Source organism: Strigops habroptila, chromosome 2 (assembly GCF_004027225.2).
Source record: "Strigops habroptila isolate Jane chromosome 2, bStrHab1.2.pri, whole genome shotgun sequence".
Lineage (NCBI taxonomy): Eukaryota > Metazoa > Chordata > Aves > Psittaciformes > Psittacidae > Strigops > Strigops habroptila.
This window is the reverse complement of record NC_044278.2, coordinates 45,854,730-45,873,854: the sequence shown is the minus strand read 5'-3', so window position 1 is coordinate 45,873,854 and position 19,125 is coordinate 45,854,730. Positions and strand designations below refer to the sequence as shown.

The window sequence follows — 19,125 nt, the reverse complement described above, 5'->3', positions numbered from 1 at the left end:
TTCTCCTTTTTCAGGCCTGCCAAATCAGGTTGCCAAATCAGAGGCACGTTTGCCACAAATCTATCAAATTGTGTGTGCACATCCTGAAGTCTAACAGTTGTTGCAATGGAAAAATATACATTTGTGGACTACTTCTTTTATTTGTTGGAGATGGAAAAGCATCCTATCAAAAAGACAGCTATTTGAATAGGAAAAAAAAAAAAGTAAGGAAATGGTACAATACTATACTTTGAAATTGAAAAAGAATCTGGAAGTTTTCAAGAAAGAACTGTACTCACAGAGGAAGTAGTTTAACTTCTGTTTTAAGAAAAATTGCTTTATTGTCTGTGATTCAGCTTAATAAATCATTTTTACGTTATCTGACAACACATGCTTGACTGAGACGAACAACTTCGTACAGTTTAAGATTATTTCATCAACTAGCTTTAGCTACTGTACATTTGATTAATATATCATTACATTGAGGTTTTAAACTGAAGGAAAAAAATATAGCATCACATTGTTTGATACTGCCACAAGAAAATGCCTTATTTAGAACCTGGAGTAGATGAATGAAACCAAAATAAAAGACACTAGGTCCATCAGGATTTCTGTGCTACAGATATGTAGGAAGCAGCCCAGTTTCACAATTAGGATATTATACTTCATATCACGCCCAAAGATCAGTAGCAGATCATTAGCTTTAATGATTGGTTGCTCACATATCGAAAGGGACACCAGAATTTAAAACCTGACATTTCTGCATCAAAAAGATAATTCTCTACTAGTTGAGCTAAAATAGTATCTCTGATAGGTGAGCATTTTATGAAAATCAGCTGATTAGGAAGAAAAAGAAAATATCTTGAAATGTTTTGAAGGCACTGCAGGGCAAACATGTTAAACTTCTACAAGGTATTTTGCAGGTTGTATATCTTTGGGGGAAAAAAAAAAAAAAGAAAAGAAAAATCCCACTAAAGTTGTAGACAACTGCAGAGAGCTGTGAAAGTAAATGTTACTCTACTTCCAGTGCCAGAATTTTGCACCAATCTGATTCCTTTAACAATCAGCTTAGCTGAGTCCATTCTACAAAACCACACAAAAAGACCAGCTTACACCAATCACTGTAACCTTCAACTGAAGCAATTTGTTCTGATGAGAAAGTATATTTTCTTTTCAACTCTACTTTTACATTTCAGCTGTAACTTTGTAGAAATGAAGACAGATGAAGATAATGAAGAAATGTAGATAATGAAGGGTACCATACTAATAACATGGTACTAATTTACAGTATAGTCACGTTTCTTCCTATCTTCCACCCCCTCCTTTCTTTGTTTTCATTTTTGCATTTTGAAACAGCATCTCACAGGGATCACACCCAGGAACAACACTGCACGAGCTAAAGTAATTGTTTCTGGAAGGTAAGCAGGATCACTTTTACTGTTTAAACAGAGATACATATCTACTATGTAGATATCTTGGAATATTTTATACGTATTTTTGTATTGTCCTCCTTCTCTCTTCCTCTTTGGAAGTTTCTTGTTTGGTTTAACTCCTGTTTAAATGTCATGCCAGTCCCCTCACCTCTACTACCCAGTAACATTCTGTTCCCCGTAGCAAAATGGAAGGACCTATCAAACTGAAGTTGGCCACCCCATGACTTAGTGGTTCTCCTACTTAATTTACTAAATTGAGATATTCTAGTAAATATAATCTTGTGGACTAATAGCAGAACAGACATACTCTAACGGGGAATGTCTAAGCAAAAGCCTCTGGCACAATCACTGATTTTAACTACTCCTATTTGTCTTCCACGGTATACCCAAGACAATGAAAGTACTTTGGCCTGTCTGGTCATTCATGCCTGTAACTTTTCCTAAACTACAGAGAACAATCTGAAAATGCTGGATATCTCATTAGGCATATAGAATGGACACCTCATCCTCTGGAAAGCTCTCCAGCAATGAATCATGGGATTTTCTTTACCCCATGAAGTCAACAGTAGTAGTGGAGATGATTTCCATGAATCGTTATCATCCTTTCCACTCATACATCATAACGTTTCTCATTCCAGCTGGAGAACTGAAAGAACTAAAGCAAGTGTTGGTTATCACACAACAGTAATCAATGCACTGACTTTTAATTCTAGGACTTCAAAAAAAAAAAAAACAAACAAAAACAAACAAAAAAAAAAAACCCCTACCCTGTAAATAATATCAGAAAAAAAAAAAAAAAAAAAAAAAAGACAGAGCATAGGAAGATAATCGCAATGATACAACTTTAACCAGTCAGATTATTTTGCAGAAAAGTACTTTGGCATTTTCATTACTGTCTATCCAACAACAGTACATTATCTCATCAGCTTCAGAAAACCAAAAGTAATAATATATATTAATATCATAGCAGAGATTAATTGCCTTAATTATCACTGTCAGTCATTTCAGGGATGCTCTGAGTCACATGCTTTACAATACATTTAATAGTTTCTTGCTTTCAGTCAGAAAAGCTTCAGCTAGCCAAAGATCATCTTGCCTGGAAGAATCTTAATTCTGGTAGAAGACTTATGACCTACAATCCAAATCATTTTTATTTCAAGCAGAAACCACAATGTCTTCCTTCTGAGCAGGATCCTTCCTGCCTCACTTTGTTCTGCCTCCTCCAAAAGTCTGCTAAACATCACTGTCCAGATCTTAATTCTGCAGTCCTTGCAATCATCCTTCTAGCACATTAACACTATCACCTTCAACATAAAATAACAAGAATTCTCCAGAATTTGCTTTCCTTAATTGTGTTTATATAGGTATCAGGGTCAAGTTCAAACCGTGTTTAAAAAGACAAGTGGCTTGACCAGTTGCATCCATGCCACCTATGTTGGCAGAGTTCAAATGTTAATCACTTCCTCCCCCAGCAAGACACCAGTGAGCGCCACTAGGATGCTTGTATTCAACTATGGGGTCCAGAGTTCATGTGACAGTACGGACACACCTGTGCAGTTCTTGTTTGCTAACAGATCATAAAACCAGAATTGCAAATCCACGTATGCATTTTAGAGGTAAATATGGTACACACTTTTAAAATATAACCAAATAGGAAAAGATACGTGGGAGAAAGTAAGAAGAGAGGAGCAGAGAGGATGTGTGCATGCATGTGGAGAACCATCAGCAAAAAGGTCAGAAAAGGATAAATGAATCTTCAGACCATTTCTTACTTAGCAACAAGATGGTGAAAGCCTACAGGAAATATTTTACCAATACTGTTTCTAAGAAAGTAGCATTTACAGAATAATGTCACCTTTATACCACCACAAATCAAGTATTTCATTAGCATGACATCAGATGAACACACCCAGCATAATTCAGACATCCTCTGTGAAAAGCGGGGGTGGCCAGGCACAGATCAATTCAACAGATAATGCAGTGATCCATTTAAATGCTACAAATGTTTACCATGCAACCAGCAAAAGAAGTTGCCACACAGCAAAAGTTCTAGGCTCTGTCACCAACCGGCACAGTATCATACAACATGCAAGTAGCTCTCATACAAAGCAATGCAGAAACAGCTACAACCTCACAAATACAAAGTAATCAGTTATTTAATGGCGCCCATTTTTGCTTTTTTAACTGCAACTGTGCATACCCTGGCAATGCCCTTGTAGTTCTCTTGTACCCTTCTCTCTTGGTTTTGAGCAGACTCAGAAGCTCACAGTTGAGCCAAGGGGACTTCTTACTCCACCTACTTCCCTTAGCTTTAAAGGGGATGAACTCATTTTCTGCCTCCACGAGAGTGCTTTGAAAATCTCCCAGCACTCACTAGCTCCTTCACCCTCCATTGAAGTTTCTCACAGAATCCCTCCCACTTGAGCTCTGAGTGAGCTGAAGTTTGCTCTTCTAAAATCTAAAGCCTTTGTCTTAGTGCTAATCCTCAGCATGCTCAGACAGATCTCAAACTCCACAATATTGTGATCACTGCAGCCAAGGCTAACACTAACTGAGATATTACAAAGCAAGTTTTCTTGGTTAATGAGTAGCAAGTCCAGCAGTGCCTCATTCCTGGTTGGCACATCTAACATTTGTCTGAGGGAAGCAGTCCTGTACGCATTCCAGGAACTTGATGGATGATATGTGGGCTGCTGTGTTGTTCTTCCAGCAAATGTCTGGGTAGTTGGAGTCACCCATAAGAACCAGGTTCCATTGACCCAAAGCTTGCTAAGGTGACCCAAAGCTTGCTTTGTTTGCCTTATCATCTTGCTTTGGAGGTTGGTAGCAGATGCCTACTGTAAGATCCCCCCCTGAGAAGACCTCTCTGATCTTGACCAAGCGGCATTCTAGGGCTTTTGGTCTAGATGGAGCTGTAGCATGACACCATCTGCTTTTCTTAAGTAAAGGTGATACCATAAAAAGCACTGGAGAACATCAAATGCATTACCTACCTGTGATATAACCATAAGAGTGCTTAGTTCACAAACATATTTCAACAGTTCAATCTGGGTTTTACAAGGAAAGCAGGGTTCTTTCCTTTTAATTCATTATCTCAAATAAAGGTCCTCCCAGAGTTACTTGTCACTTAAACTTCAGGTTTTGCTGAGCTTGCAAGGACATGGTGGAACGAAGAAGAAACTACATAAATTCACTGACAAAAGAATTTTTTGACAATTTTTCAGTTATTTGCTTAAGTACTGGCTCTCTAATACTCCCAAGAAGACACAGACGGTTAAACGTGTTTTGTCACTTAAGTTTCAGCTCAGAAAACACAGGTAAAAAGTAGTTCAGTTGGGTAAGAAGGTGTTAATATAAATATATTCACCACATAATGGTGCTAATGATACAGAATTTCAAAATGGTAATTTATTCCAGAATACATATCTTTCCCCCCGTCCACATGAATTCTGTTACAGAATTCATATCTTTTCTGTATACCATCACTTAACAGTTCCCCATTCACAGTGAGAGAACCAGCAAGACAACAGAAACCTTGCAAGAACTCTAATCATCTTGACTTAATGGATTATTCTCAGAATATTCAAAATATTTTCCTGCCACAAGACAAAAAAGTTGTGCACAAAGACAAGCTGTGCAATAAAGCAATGGTTGCCAATCTGTGCTGTTTGCAGACACAGCATGTCCGCTGTGATTTGTCAAAATTAATTTTTCAGTTTACAGATTGAGCAATACTGAGGCTTTGGTGCTTTTCCCAGGCTCTTGGGCAACTGCTGGGCTTCCTTCTCATCAGCGAAGACCAATGTTCACAGTTTCATGGCAAGTTACATCCCTCATCCCTACGTAAGCTCTCTGTAATTAGCCAGGCCAAATGATAATCTTAATGGAAGCCACAGCTAATTAGATCTATATTACCTTTTAGCCGCAATGCAAAAATTACCAAGTCTTTTTATCCATACATTTTCATTATTTCCAAATGTATAATTTTGACAGTCTTCCTTTGGAAATAATTTAGCAAATATCTATTATATCTACAAATCAACATATCAAAGCGCTAGCAGATGGGGGATTTGTATGCCAAAGGTAAAGCCGTTACTTCATAACATCATTTTTGTTATGTTTCACATTGATAATTAAACATATCCCAGAATACCACTAATAACCTGATTTTACGTGGTATGGCATGACACACAGACTTCTGAGAATGAGCAACTACTTGAGCTCAAGCAGTGCATATAAGCATCTTTGAATCAAAAGAGAGAGCTTCAAGTTTCTTACCACTATGCTATTTAATTTCTCTGCCTCTGCATTTTGTGCTGCTGAGCCTGACCAGGCCAACAAGGCTGATCTAAGTGTTCCTACAAAGTGCTGAAGGTGAAGAAATTGAGCAGAGAGATTCAGAGGTTGCTATCAAAGAAGCCTTGCAAAATGACCTCCATTTCTTCCTCCCTAAGAGCACCTCTCATAGATGCTGCTGCTGTTTTCCCCAAACTTACCTGTTCCTGGAGGAAAGCAAGTGGTCATTACCTAGCACAAACACTTTTACTCAGTATTGTGGCACTGTCTCAATGATTTCCTTCTACTTCAGCAGCAAGGCCAGCCCAGCTGCAGCAGGGTCACAGTGACCTAGAGGGTCGTTGCAGCACAATTCTAATAAAAGGGGCTTAAGCACTGTAACAGTCCTGAGGGCTCATTGTCCCTACCCAGTGTACAAAGACATCCACACAAGAGTGTGTGCTGGTCCATGTGGTCAGAAATTCAGAATACTCATTCTCCCAGCTCCTGCTGTTTAAGGTAAAAGGCAAAATTGTTTTAGACAGAGAAGCCAGAACTCAAGATTCCCCATCTTCTCCACATGCACACAGAGAATCAAGAGTACTCTATCACATCACCATATCATCTCAAGTTGTAGTCATGCTTTAAAAGACAGCATCACTAACCCACACTATATTAGGCCCTTTTTCTATCAAATCATATTAAATAAATTAATTGTAAGAATACATAATGGATTAGGCTCTTACAGGATTGAGACAACCACGTGTGTCATTTCTGACTCACTAGTAGGATTATTACATTGACAGACAGTAATCCTGGACTTGCATGAAAACACATTATAGGTATTTTCCGGCAAGAAAAAAAAATGAGCGAAGGAATTTCTTACTAGTATGTTCACACTTGGGATTTAGGCATCTCAGTGCCAAGCAATTCCTACATTCTGTGCCCATTTGGTTTATTACATGCACCTCTAGACCTCTTTTTAACAGGCCATCAGGTCTGCATTGTTGAGAGAGCAACAATGCTTTGAGAACAAACTACAGAACTAGATTCTATCTCTGCTCATTGATTTCATTTTCAAAAAGTGGAAGGATAAAACCTCTCTTGAAATACATTCTCCCTCAAAACTGTCTCGTGTAACACAGAATATCTCTATCACAAGGAGTTTCAATGATATAAGTTTGTCTGCCAGATGTGTACATGACAGCAAAAGCTGACACATATAGCTACGATGAATAACACATCACAAATTTAAAGATGACTACAAACAACGCATCATATTAAATCATCCACCCCTGTAGCAGCCACACCCAGTCCTGTTTAGAGAGACACCTTCAACATCTCATTAAGGTATATGTCACAAGGGAGGGCCTGGAAGAAACTCTGGTCAGGATAAGCCATATAGTTCAAGTTTAATTTATGAGATGAGACAACCCTTTTATACATCACCACTGGAGGTTTTACAAACAATGGCAATTTTAACATAAGTGATGCATCACTTGTGACACACAAAGGATTTTTACAACCCATCCTCAACTTCCATCTAACAGTCCCATACCTCAGAGCAATGCCAGGTTCTCTATAATGGCTGCAGCGTGATTTGCTGAACTTCTCAGCCACAATTATTTGATCTTTCTCAGCAAATTTGTTAACTGGATGTTCTTTCGCTCTATCTGGCCTTTGACTCCTCCTAGCCCTACAGTTAGAACCCACGGCACTGGCCACATTGAAAAGTTGAAGCCTGAAGATGACTGCAGTGGCAGGACCAATACTCTGCAGAACTCATCAAAGCCCTTACACCAAAAATGAACACACGTGGTGGTAGCAGCAGCAATATGCATCTCCACAGGTTTCCTTTCATTATTTGCTAATTACTAGAGTACAAGTATTTTAAAAAAATTATTCCCACTGATCTACTATTGTACATATCCCATATTTAACTTCCGTGTAGGCATTAGAATTTTACAACAGGCGTAGATACACGTATGTTCTTTATACTAGCATTAGTTCTATACAAACGCTGCTCTGCTTCCTTACAACAAATCAAACTTATTTGACACCCATGTAAGATTCCTTTGCAAATCAGATAAGGAATTGTATGTTCCACAGAACCCCTAATCCAGTCCAATTTACTTAAATTGTCCCATAGCCTTTCTCCACTTCCACTCCAGAAAGTAACCAAAGCTAACAGAGGGCCTTGATCTAGTGACTGATGTCTGGAAGCTAGAGATGATGCACAAGCAGCATACAAGTAGAAGTAGGTGAATAATAAGCACAAAATCACCTCCTGTTCTTTCTCTCCAAATGAACAACATCTACAAATATATGTTCTCAATAATGCAAACTTCACCTTGACAGTAGACATTTCTATACTGCAGTCAGGCTGTAACATAAGCCTCACAGAGATTCATAGAAACATAGAATCATAGAATGGTTTGGGTTGGAAGGGATCATAAAGATCATCTAGTTCTAACCCCCTGCCACGGGGAGGGACACCTTCCACTAGACCAGGTTGCTCAAAGCCCCATCCAACCTGGCCTTGAACACTGCCAGGGGCAGTCACAGCTTCTCTGGACAACCTGCGCCAGTGCCTCACCATCCTCACAGTAAAGAATTTCTTCCTACTATCTAATCTAAATCTACCTAAATTCCTCAACTAGCTTTGAATTAGTTGGGCTCACATACAAGTAACAGTGCTGCTACAACAAAATACACTGGAGAAGGTGGAAAACTACTGGAGGGTTAGGGTGTTAACCTATCAGCAAAGGATTAACCAGGATGACAGAGATAGTTGCTGCCCTCAGGTGACAGCCACACCCCTGTGGAAGGTGCCTTGTCCCTTCCAAGAGTATCAGTCAATGGCATAGCGATCCAGTTGCAGACCAACCTAGTTTATAGTCCAGCACATTAAGGTAAACAAGGAACATAGATCCACATACCATTTAGCCATCAGCAGTGGCAGGAAAGATGTGACAAGCAAATCCATCGTTAAATGTGCATGAAGACCATGTAACCGTGATGCCATAAGCTTCACCCCTCCTCCTACCACTAGCAGTGGTGCCCAAACTTCAGTCATCTCTGCAGCTTGTATTGTCGTACTCTCCAACATGATTGGAACTGCTTGCTCCAAATACACCAGCAAACCAGTTTACTAGGGTAATACTCAGCAATGACCAATTTGAGTGACTATTGCAGGCACCATCACTGAAACAACACACAATCATCACAGGGACATGTGCGTGATGTGCAGCCCTAAACAGACTTACACAACATCATCAACTTAGTTCTTTTTTTGTTAACAGCTTTGTATCTAAGCTACAAAAAAAACGTCAATTCCAAAAGGATACGGTGCTTACTAACATGATTTTTCTAGCCCAGGACAAACCCAATTGAATTATGTCATAAGCTGCAGGAATGATATATATTCATACATCCAAGAAAGAGCAGCAAACCACTGTAACCAAAGCTGGACTGCTGCATCTACACTGGGAGTCAGCTTGCACAGACAAAGCGTGATACCAAGTGCTGTTCTTCAGCATTGATAAATGCTGCTACCTGCTAAGTTACATGCCATCTAATCGTGGCAACAGCAAGATATTAGCTTCCCCTACTTATGTTCAAATCCTTGGCTAGTGACCAGAATTCCTTATGCCTTGATATCATTCTGCCATTGCTGGGTTGTGCTGGATAAACTGTACCTATTTCAGAAGAGCACTTATGTCCTAAAAAGGGTCTTCTGGCAAAGACAGTGTGCTGGGGCCTGTCAAACTTAGTTCTGTTGATGATTCCAATACAGAGTTCAGAGGTGCCACACAAATTATTGGATGAAGGCACTGTGGTCTAAATGAGAGAGAAGAGGACAAAGAGTTGAGAGATGGAACTACAAATCCCAGCTCTGTCAGTCTCTCATTCAGATAGCCTCTTACAGATTACAGTGCCTTGTGAATAAAGCTGATCTGAAGAGACTGGATTCATCCCCACATTTGGTGTGCGACTCTTAGGCAGGTCACCTAAATTTCCAGACATTGGTCTCTCACTTCCATGGGAAGATGTTTCAGTAAAACTGGTTATGTTATTTTGCAATTAGGTGGTGTTCTTTAACAAAACCTTAACACATTAATAAGGCTAATGGTCTGAATTCCTTGAGTTGTGATCCCTTGAAATGCAATTCTTCCATACTACTAAGCATCTTACTACTACATCTTGAACATAGGGATGTGCTTTCGGTACAAATAAAGACAAATAATCTGAACACTTAAAAAGTTTTGCAAATACCGTAATGTCAACAACACACATCAGCACACCAACTTTCTGACACTGCTTCCAAAAGGGATAAAGGAATAACCATGGTGAGGTTAGCACAAGCTGGACCTGTAGGCAAGGGGAATTAGCAGATGTGGAGCCAAAGCCTTAGCAGATCATCTGGTCATACATTGCTACTAAAATTTCACCATCTACCAAAGGTGGAAAACAGGATGTAAGGAGAAAGAGATAGATGTGTGGTTTTCATTTTGTTTGTGGAAAGAAGAGGAAGAGAAAATGATTTAAGATTATCTCATTGTCATGAATGAGCATAGAGTTCATGCCCCAGGTTTGGTGCATGGGTCTTACCCTAACCATACAATCTATTCTAGACCAGGACTCCCAGGCTTGCTTGCACTGCTACCATCATATACCTTGGCAGGAATCAGAGGTTCCACTAGTGATAACAGCAGCAGCTCCTAGCTTTATGTCCACATATACATGATTCATCTAGCAAAGCTTGTCTAGTCTTCTTAGAAAACCTCCTTTTTACCTGTCATGGAACCCTGGACCCATATACCTGCAGTTCCAAAAACTTTCCAACCCATCCATCTCCCACAGACCCCCAAAGCTGTTGGCTTAGGGTTATAAGTGATGAAATGATGACTGATTCACAGTAAGTGATGCACAGGGTGAAAGATCTACCAAGTGAGCCTGGAGCTAAGCATCAAAACCAGCCACCAGTAGACATCAGGCAGATTAGAAACCACATGTAGAAACCATAGCCAGAACCAGCAGCTCAGCAGTTGCAAAACCAGCAGTGTTGGGTCATGAAGCATTGACCATGGGCTGAATATCATTCAAAAATGCCCCACAGACCATCAACGGAACGTAATTTCAGAACCTTTCCAACACTGGGTTGGGAAGATGCTCGCAAGAAGGAACAGTTTTCAGGATCTTAGATTCACCTTTCCCATTTAGAATGCTTCAGTGTTTTTCCATTCACATCATGGAGTGTTTTGATTCTTAATAGTAGCAACCAAAATTTTTTCCCAGAGAAAATTCACACTCTCCTGTGCTAAGAAGTAGCACAAAATTTGGAGAAGTGGCTTTGGCATTGGTGATTATCAACTCACACATAGAGCAAGAAGTTTCTTCATATTTACTTAATTGGATCTTTTTAAAACAAACTTATATTTACCATTTTCCAAAAGTCCATTACAATAACAAATGCTATATATATCTCCATGGCAGTTTTTTCAGGGTTCTTTGTGTGTGGTACACAAAATGTAAAATACACAAGTTTAAGAGAAAACCTCTCCCTCCAGGATGGCCTGTGAACACCAAGTAAACCTATGTCCAGTGCAGCAGTGGATCTGATGCCAACCCATTTCAGAGACAAAAAAAAAAATATTACTCATTTCTACTGCTAAAGTATCCTATTCCTTTGACTATTGAAAAGACAATAACACTAGTGCACTGACTCAACGACAAATGCTCATTTCATAATTAGGGTGGAGCATGCAAGCAACTATAAAGGTTGCCCCAACCTGAGACTCTCAGTTCTGCTGGACACATTTGAAAGCTCTGGATTTTGAGTCAGGTAAGAACAACCTAAACATATCTGGTATTTCATATCTTTGAACCTAATTTTTGTTGTTTGTTGTTTTATTTTGCATTTTGGGGTTTTTTTTTTTCGCCCTTGGGAAAGTTGATCCAGTACAGGGGAGAAAAAAAAAAAACAACAACCAAAAAACAACAACAAACCACAAAAGCAAAAACAAAAAACACAAAACCAAAACCAACTCTTTTCATCAAGGTTAAGTATTTCTTTTCATTTAGGTTAAATATTAATCATTTCATGTGGTTAGTAAACCAACAAACAGGGCTTCAGATATATTTCAAAATTCTGATGCACAGGATTGTTACTGTCTGCTTTGTTTGCAGTTCTTCTTCAAGACAACATCTGAGAAACATGGAACATTTACTCAATGATAATCTTCTGAAGTATTTTACCCAGTATGCTTTAATGGAGGGTAGCACCAGTGCACTGTCCATTGCTGGGCTGAAAAATCTACTTCAGAATCAATTTGCACAGTACCTGAAGGTAAGTTTCACTCTTATATGGTATGATTATATTCATATATATTTTTATATAATGTATTATTATACTCACTGTGCTTCCTATGAAATGGATAGGAAAAAGGAAATACAGGCAATGACATTGCAAGGCAGATTATGTCCCCAAATGGTTTCACTGACTCTATAAATAAACTTTAAGGCTTGGCTTATAAAAGATTTCACTCACATTAATGAACAGCAGCTCCAAACAGATATGTGCGTAGGGAGTTTATAACAAAGCTCTATGAATAAAATGCAAAAATCTAAGAAGCTGTTTTGTTTGGATTTTTTTATGTAAGCCAAATCGCACAAAGAATATTGCATCTGAGTCTTATATTTTTTGTTTCAGTCTAAAGAAGAGGTCTGAATCTAGAAAATATATAGAAAAATATATAAACCAAGCACATTAGTAGGACAAATTTAAAAGGAAGAGACATGAGCCAATTTTTATCTAGATTAAGTTACCACCACCACCAAATAAAAGAAGGTTTGCCATTCCAGAAAGAAGTCAAGTAAAGAAAAGAGATGCTACCAAGCTAGAGAGAGAAATACCCATTTCTTGAGGAGTAGAGGGTGGAAAAGAGGGGGAATAATTAAAAAAAATAAAAAAAATTTCTAGGTTCTGATTTCATATATATTCTCTGCCAGACCTTTCCTGAACTGCATTAGGACCTAATTTAGATTCTTTTGCTAGACAAATTGTTAAATACTGTGTTTTGGATAGCTGACAAAAGCAATTTTTGCTAAAGGGCTGAAATAAATTGTACCTGAATAGAAAAATCCAGTACTTTGAGAACTACAGTAATCCAATTTAGTCATTTCATTAATATGAAGTGGCTAATTAAAACAAACAAAACCCCACCAAATTAATAAAACACAAAGAGGTTTTTTCTTTTAAAAACTGTCAGAAATTGACAAAAAATAATAGGAAATGTGATGGCAAATTCAGAAATATAATGCTTGTTATATTAGCTGTGGGCAATTTAGCACCATACCCATTTTCTCAGATACGTGGAAAGGGAAGAGTTCAAAAAAGCAATACTGCTGGTTTCTGCCTGGGTATCAGATATTTTCAAGCATCTACTCTGCAGAAATACATGGCACCATAACAAATCCACATAAAAGCAGGAGAGGACATTACAAAACATGCATAGGTATAAAGTATGAAGAAAAAAAAACTTTTTTAAATTCAGATTATAAATCAAAACTGGTTTTATATTATTTAACTAGTCTGATCAGGGATGTTACCAGAACACTCACTGCATTAGGATGTGACATGTGCTCTTACCAGACACGACAAATAAAAGGTGCTAATAAGCTGAACTAGATTTAATACACTAGCAAGAATTTTTCAACAGTGAATACAGTATTCCTAGTAAAGAGGGGAAAAGGGAAGGGAAAGACACTCTCAGGTCCTGGTCCAAAGCCTAATGAAAGTAGTAATGTATTTTCAAATAGTGTATGCAGGGCCCAAATGAGTATCTAATAAAGCAATAGGTAGTATGCATAATAGTTTTTATTGGTGACTATGTACATGCTGCAGCTATTCTACCTGCTCTGTTTCCTAAATTCCAAATTTACACATAAGACTGAAGTAACCTCAGTAATACTTGATATTTCTAAATGGTTACCATATCTTTGTTAACATTTTTGGCAGGGGATAGCAGGCACTGTATTTCTAGTCTAACCAGTATAACTGGTAAATACAACACCTTCAAATAACACTGACTGTTGGTGACTACATCACTTCTTGGCAACATTCCTTACAGCAAAATAGTTGCTATAATCTATTTATTTCATTCTCTCTCTCTCTCTCTTTTTTCTTTTTTTTTTTTTTTTTTTTTTTTTTTTTTAATATAAAACAGGATTCATTCTCACTTGATAACATAGTTAAATCACTGGACAAAAATAATGATGGAAGCATCAGCTTTGATGAGTTTGTGATGCTTATAAAAAAGATAACTGGTACAGGACAGTAAGGCATCTGCAAGAATGAACACCACTGCTTTGAGGGAGAAGAACCTGGCGCATGTGTACATTATAGGTACACCTAAACCCACAGATTTGTTAAGATTTTAAAACATACAGAATAAAGATCTGATGTATAACAAATTATGCCTTGTATTGTGTTTCCTGCACACTCGCTAGCCACCCTTTCCAGCTAAGCTGCCTCACAATTAGTTCAGAACTACCTATTTCTATTTCATGCTACATTTGCAAAAATGTTTAACAAATCCAAACCCTGCTTTACCTGAGCTATTGCTTGGACCTCTAGAGCAATTCAAATCAAATGGTTTCTAAAACACACAAAAGGAAATATGTATCATTCCATTTGAGGAGTGTCCTCTAGTGTATACTATCCAATACTCCTCCCAGTTCAGTTTCATCATTCACATAAAGCAACACTCAGCAAACAGCTCAGATTTTTAAAACATAAAGTACCTATTTTCAATAACAATATAACAATGTTAAGTATGATGACTGTAACATTACATGTTCATTTTAAATTATATTTACATAACTATGTACCTTTTGTGTTATGACTCTTGTAAATGAGAATACATAAGTATAAACACACACACACACACAGAGAAACTGAGTGACTGCTGTTGCAATTAAAACATTCATTACTTTTATTTGGTGCAGTTTTAACCTTTTCATTGCACAATTACCTGTGACATATTTTCACACACGTATCTCATGGCTACTACTATTTAAGAGGAAATTCGTGAGCAAGAAGATAAATAAGAATAATGGAAATTTTTGAAGACAAATAATTCAGCGGATTAGGCACTAATCCTACTGGAGAGGTTGGAATTTTGGACTGAATTTTAACACCAACATCATCCATTATCCTGATAAATCAGTGAGATCTCAGAGTTACTTAAGGACTTAAAGGCTCAACTTAATTGCAAAGCCTATCAAGCACATTGAAGATCCCATACTACAGTGGTTCCTATCCCCGAATTTCCCTTCGATGAAATGAGGAATAAGTTACTCCATACCAGTGACGCATGAACAGAAGCCTCAAAAATTCTGATATTTAAACATGATATGAATGTTCTAACAGGCTCCTGCGCTGTTCTTTTACACAAATCTTTCAGCTTTTAAAATGTGTTACATTTCTTGCAAGAAAAGTAAATAATATTTATTACCTTTTTCTGATTTATGAAAAAACAAATTATTCTAAATGAACAACAACCTCTGATTTCAAAACTAAATATACCCCCCACACATTTGCTTACTAAGCTACGGTAGCTACTTTATGCACATAAGTAAAATCAGAGAATTTAAACGTGCTTTTGCATGAGTGGGACATACACTCCTTTTCATCTCTTAGGCAACCTTAGAAATTTTTTAATTCAAACAGGTTACTGACATCCTGAATAGGAAAAGTGGACATAAAGGAACAAACATGTTACAACAGTGTCATCTACTGGCAAAATCTATTTCTGCACAATTTCTTGAGTTTATAGAAAATGCATTTTTTACCCGGTGCAATTTCTGAAGTTTCATGATGCTACACAAGACTCATAGGTCATGAAGAATAACTGTCACAATTAAAATTAGGGGGTTTTTAAATTGAGGAAAAATAAAAAAAGTGATTGGAATTATTTCTAGAGTCATCTTTTTATTTTCCTAGAACAGTTAGATGCAGTTGCAATAAAATTGACAAACAACATACTTAAAAGGTTCATCCAAAAAAAAATAAATCTTAGCTTAATAGTTGAGGAAGACAAGGGAAATGGAACAAAACAAATAATTACTTTGCCATTCAGTGAATCCAGTTCATTAGCAGTTCACAGACTACACAGTTTCCCTTTGAAGGAGTTAAAATTATCATTTGCAACAGAAAATTCATACTAAGCGTTTCTCTCAAGCAAACACATTACTTTTCTGAACAGCTATTTTCCTCCAACAAACAATAACAATTTACCTATCATTATTTTGCAGAAGGCTAGGAAGTAAAGCAGAAAGCTTAAAAATATATATAATGGGAACATGACCTGCAAGTAATCAACCAAGATGAGATCAAGAACTTGATGGACTGTGATGAGTGCTCATGCACCTCCCTCATTTTTCCTACTGAAATCAAATGTGTTAAAGAGGAATTCAAGCCAAAACCTTAAGGTGGTATTTTGGTAGTGTAAATTGTATGGTCTGACAATACAGGTAACTGTCATATCTGAGATCTTTCTCCCCCCCACCCCTTCTGAGTTCATATTTCTAGTTTAAACCCAAATAAAATCTAATATCTACTTCTAATCTGTCAAACACAGCTTATTAATATTTTCCAATTCTAGGTCTCATTTCCTTTATGTTTTCATCACACAAATATTCAGCTTCAAGATTTTTTTTTCCCGTACAGTATTTTAAAGATGCAATTTTGGCTGGTTTACACTACTAAGTCATTAGCTTCCATATTTGTATGCAGAGACTACTATTTCTTCCAAGGTGTTTGACATCTTAACTCTACAATACTTAGTCATTTACATGCCAATATAATTGATATCAATATTCCCCAAAACAAGCAATACAGGGCTATACAGGGTTCCCCACCTATATAAAGTTGCTCACGGGTGCTTTTGCAGAACCCAGGTTGAGCAACACTGTTGTAATGATACTCAGTAGAAATACATGAGCAGCTGCAATGAAACAGATACTCAGCATTGCAGGCAACTCTCTACATTCGTAGATTCAGTTGTGTGTTTGTTATTATTCAAAACAAAACAAATCATAATTGCCTCACCACATAAAAGCCTTCTACGAGCCTCAAAACTTTTTAGTAATGCAGACAATGCTCCCTGTAGTACAATAACTTGCGTTATTTTAATTGCCAGTAATGTTTTTCATTATTTCAGCCATCTGTTTTTTCTTTGGAAGCCTAATTCTGAGTTACATGGTTACTTTACAATCCCAATTTTTTATTCCTAATGAAAAAGGTTCAAATTTCCACAGGCACAGACGTTAGGGAAGCAAAGTAGACCAAGATATTTTATACATACTTTAGAAAAAACTATCAGCTTTGGTAAGTACAGTTCTGAGTATTTGAACACTTAGCAAATTAAGAGATGCAAAAGTAGCTGCATATTTTACGGTTGTCCCTGAGTTCCCCTGCCAAACTACATGTTTGAACTTCTGCCATTTTTCCTTTTTCTTAAAAATAAAAGCGAATAGAACTAGTGGTTTACCAGTGCCTTTCTTCTCCCACTTCAGTTTCCAACAGAGCAGGAACAAAAAGAAAAGCACATAGCTTTGGTCCTAAGTTAGCCCTCAGTTGAACTCCACAGTGGCATTGCAAGATATTATCAGTGCTGATACGGTGTTTCCAACTAACTTTCTTAAATAATGAAACACCTACATCACTTTAGTAGTTCAGAAGCATCACTAATCTGCTTCTCTTCTTATTGTTTCTATCGATTTGTTATTATATAGAATATCTAAACTGCTTTTAGCACTACATGATTAAGACAGATTATTTAGCCATTACAATTATTGGTAGCGCAAACTTCCTGTTTGGAATGATTTGCATCCATTTCTCGCCCAGAACCAAGATGTCAAAGATCAGATTAAGATGCTGAAATATGACTGGTAATAACCAATTTCAGAACCTTTATGTAGCTCAGAACAAAAGAATATCCATTACACATACTGCAAGCATACCGCTTCGATTGTAAACACTATTTTCCACAACACGTCCATTCACTCCATTATTTTCTTAATTTTACGTCCACATAATGTTCGCTTTAACATATATACCTTACTTGCCCTTGAATACAAATTGCAAATCACTCCATTAATTACTTATGGAATAAAAATATAGTCCTAGATATATTGTACTAATACACACTGCAATTTCTGTAATAGAAGAAACTGACAGTAGGGCTGCAGCAGACAAGCATCCACGTTCCCAACTTCAGCTAAGCGTGGAGCTCTGCATCAGAGCTAGCTACTGTGAACAACCCTTACAATAATGTAGAGAAACCACCAGTTCCAAAGGGAGACTCAACCCCCGATTATCTAGCTGCATCCCAAAAACGTACCTGAGGTGACTATCTGAAATGGAGTCATGAGAAGTTGAATAAAACTGGCTCTAAAAAGCCCTAGAAACGAAGATGCCCCACAATCAGTCTTCTGTACTACCCCTCTTTGCTTCCCAAAAAACTTACAGCAAGCCTGCAACATCTTCCACACTTTACAACATTAGTTATGATGAAATTGACCTCTCCATTGAAAAAACATGTCCCTGCATATATTCAAGGGTGAAGGAAGAAACCTCTTAGAATGGCAAGCCCACAAATTTGATACCAAACATAAAGTTTACTTTTGTTCACCCAAGGACATCTCCAAATGCCACCAAGTTTTAGCAGCAGATTTCACAGAGAAACTCTCAAGGTCTCTAATTTACCTTCAAAAGTTCAGACTAGATTCTCTCTCCTATGCATACAAACCACCTTGAAAAAACAGGTCAAATGCTTTTAAAAACTCCTATTTGCATGTTTCAGACTAAGCAGCTGTGAGCAAAAAAAAAAATATATATATATATTTCACCTACAAATCCCAACAAAACTCTTTTGAAAGAAATTGACACAGGAACAGCAGGTCTCTATAAGTTATCACGAGAACAGATATTTACATCTGACACTAAGAAGCTACTTTACTTCTCACCTGTATTTCTGTTCTTTTTCATTTTCTTAAAAACCCCGTCTTACTGACCATTTTTACCATTTTAAGTTTTACTACTATGACCCTGTGATATCATACTCTCCTGAGCTAGGAGATACCTGGAAAAACCCTAAAATTCTGCCACTGGCATATGATTCAGCCCTGTCATATCTACAGTACTGAAATTTTTCTCAAAAGGAGGACTGTGAGATTCCTAAGGGAGGAGGAGTGTAGTGGTTATTTATACTGTTTATATAAAGGAAAACCAAGAATTTTTCAACATCTTTCCATATAATCCTTATCTTTTTATATAAATTTCTACTTTGATAATAGCGTTGTGCTATGCTTTCCAGCTTCTCTTTATATTTTATTCTCTAGTAAAGCCAACCTAATCATTATTGTCTACTCC

The 19,125-nt window shown here is 37.4% G+C and overlaps 1 protein-coding gene and 1 long non-coding RNA gene across 8 annotated transcripts in view; one reads left to right on the top strand and one right to left on the bottom strand.

Annotated features, from left to right (window-relative positions):
• CTPS2 (CTP synthase 2) overlaps nucleotides 1-19,125 on the bottom strand; it is a 65,088-nt gene that overhangs the window by 26,514 nt on the left and 19,449 nt on the right. The window lies entirely within an intron of this gene.
• On the top strand, nucleotides 1,093-14,222 carry LOC116915262. The gene is made up of 3 exons (XR_004389884.1): nucleotides 1,093-1,397; nucleotides 11,877-12,036; nucleotides 13,916-14,222. It is a non-coding gene; the product is annotated as an uncharacterized LOC116915262 (long non-coding RNA).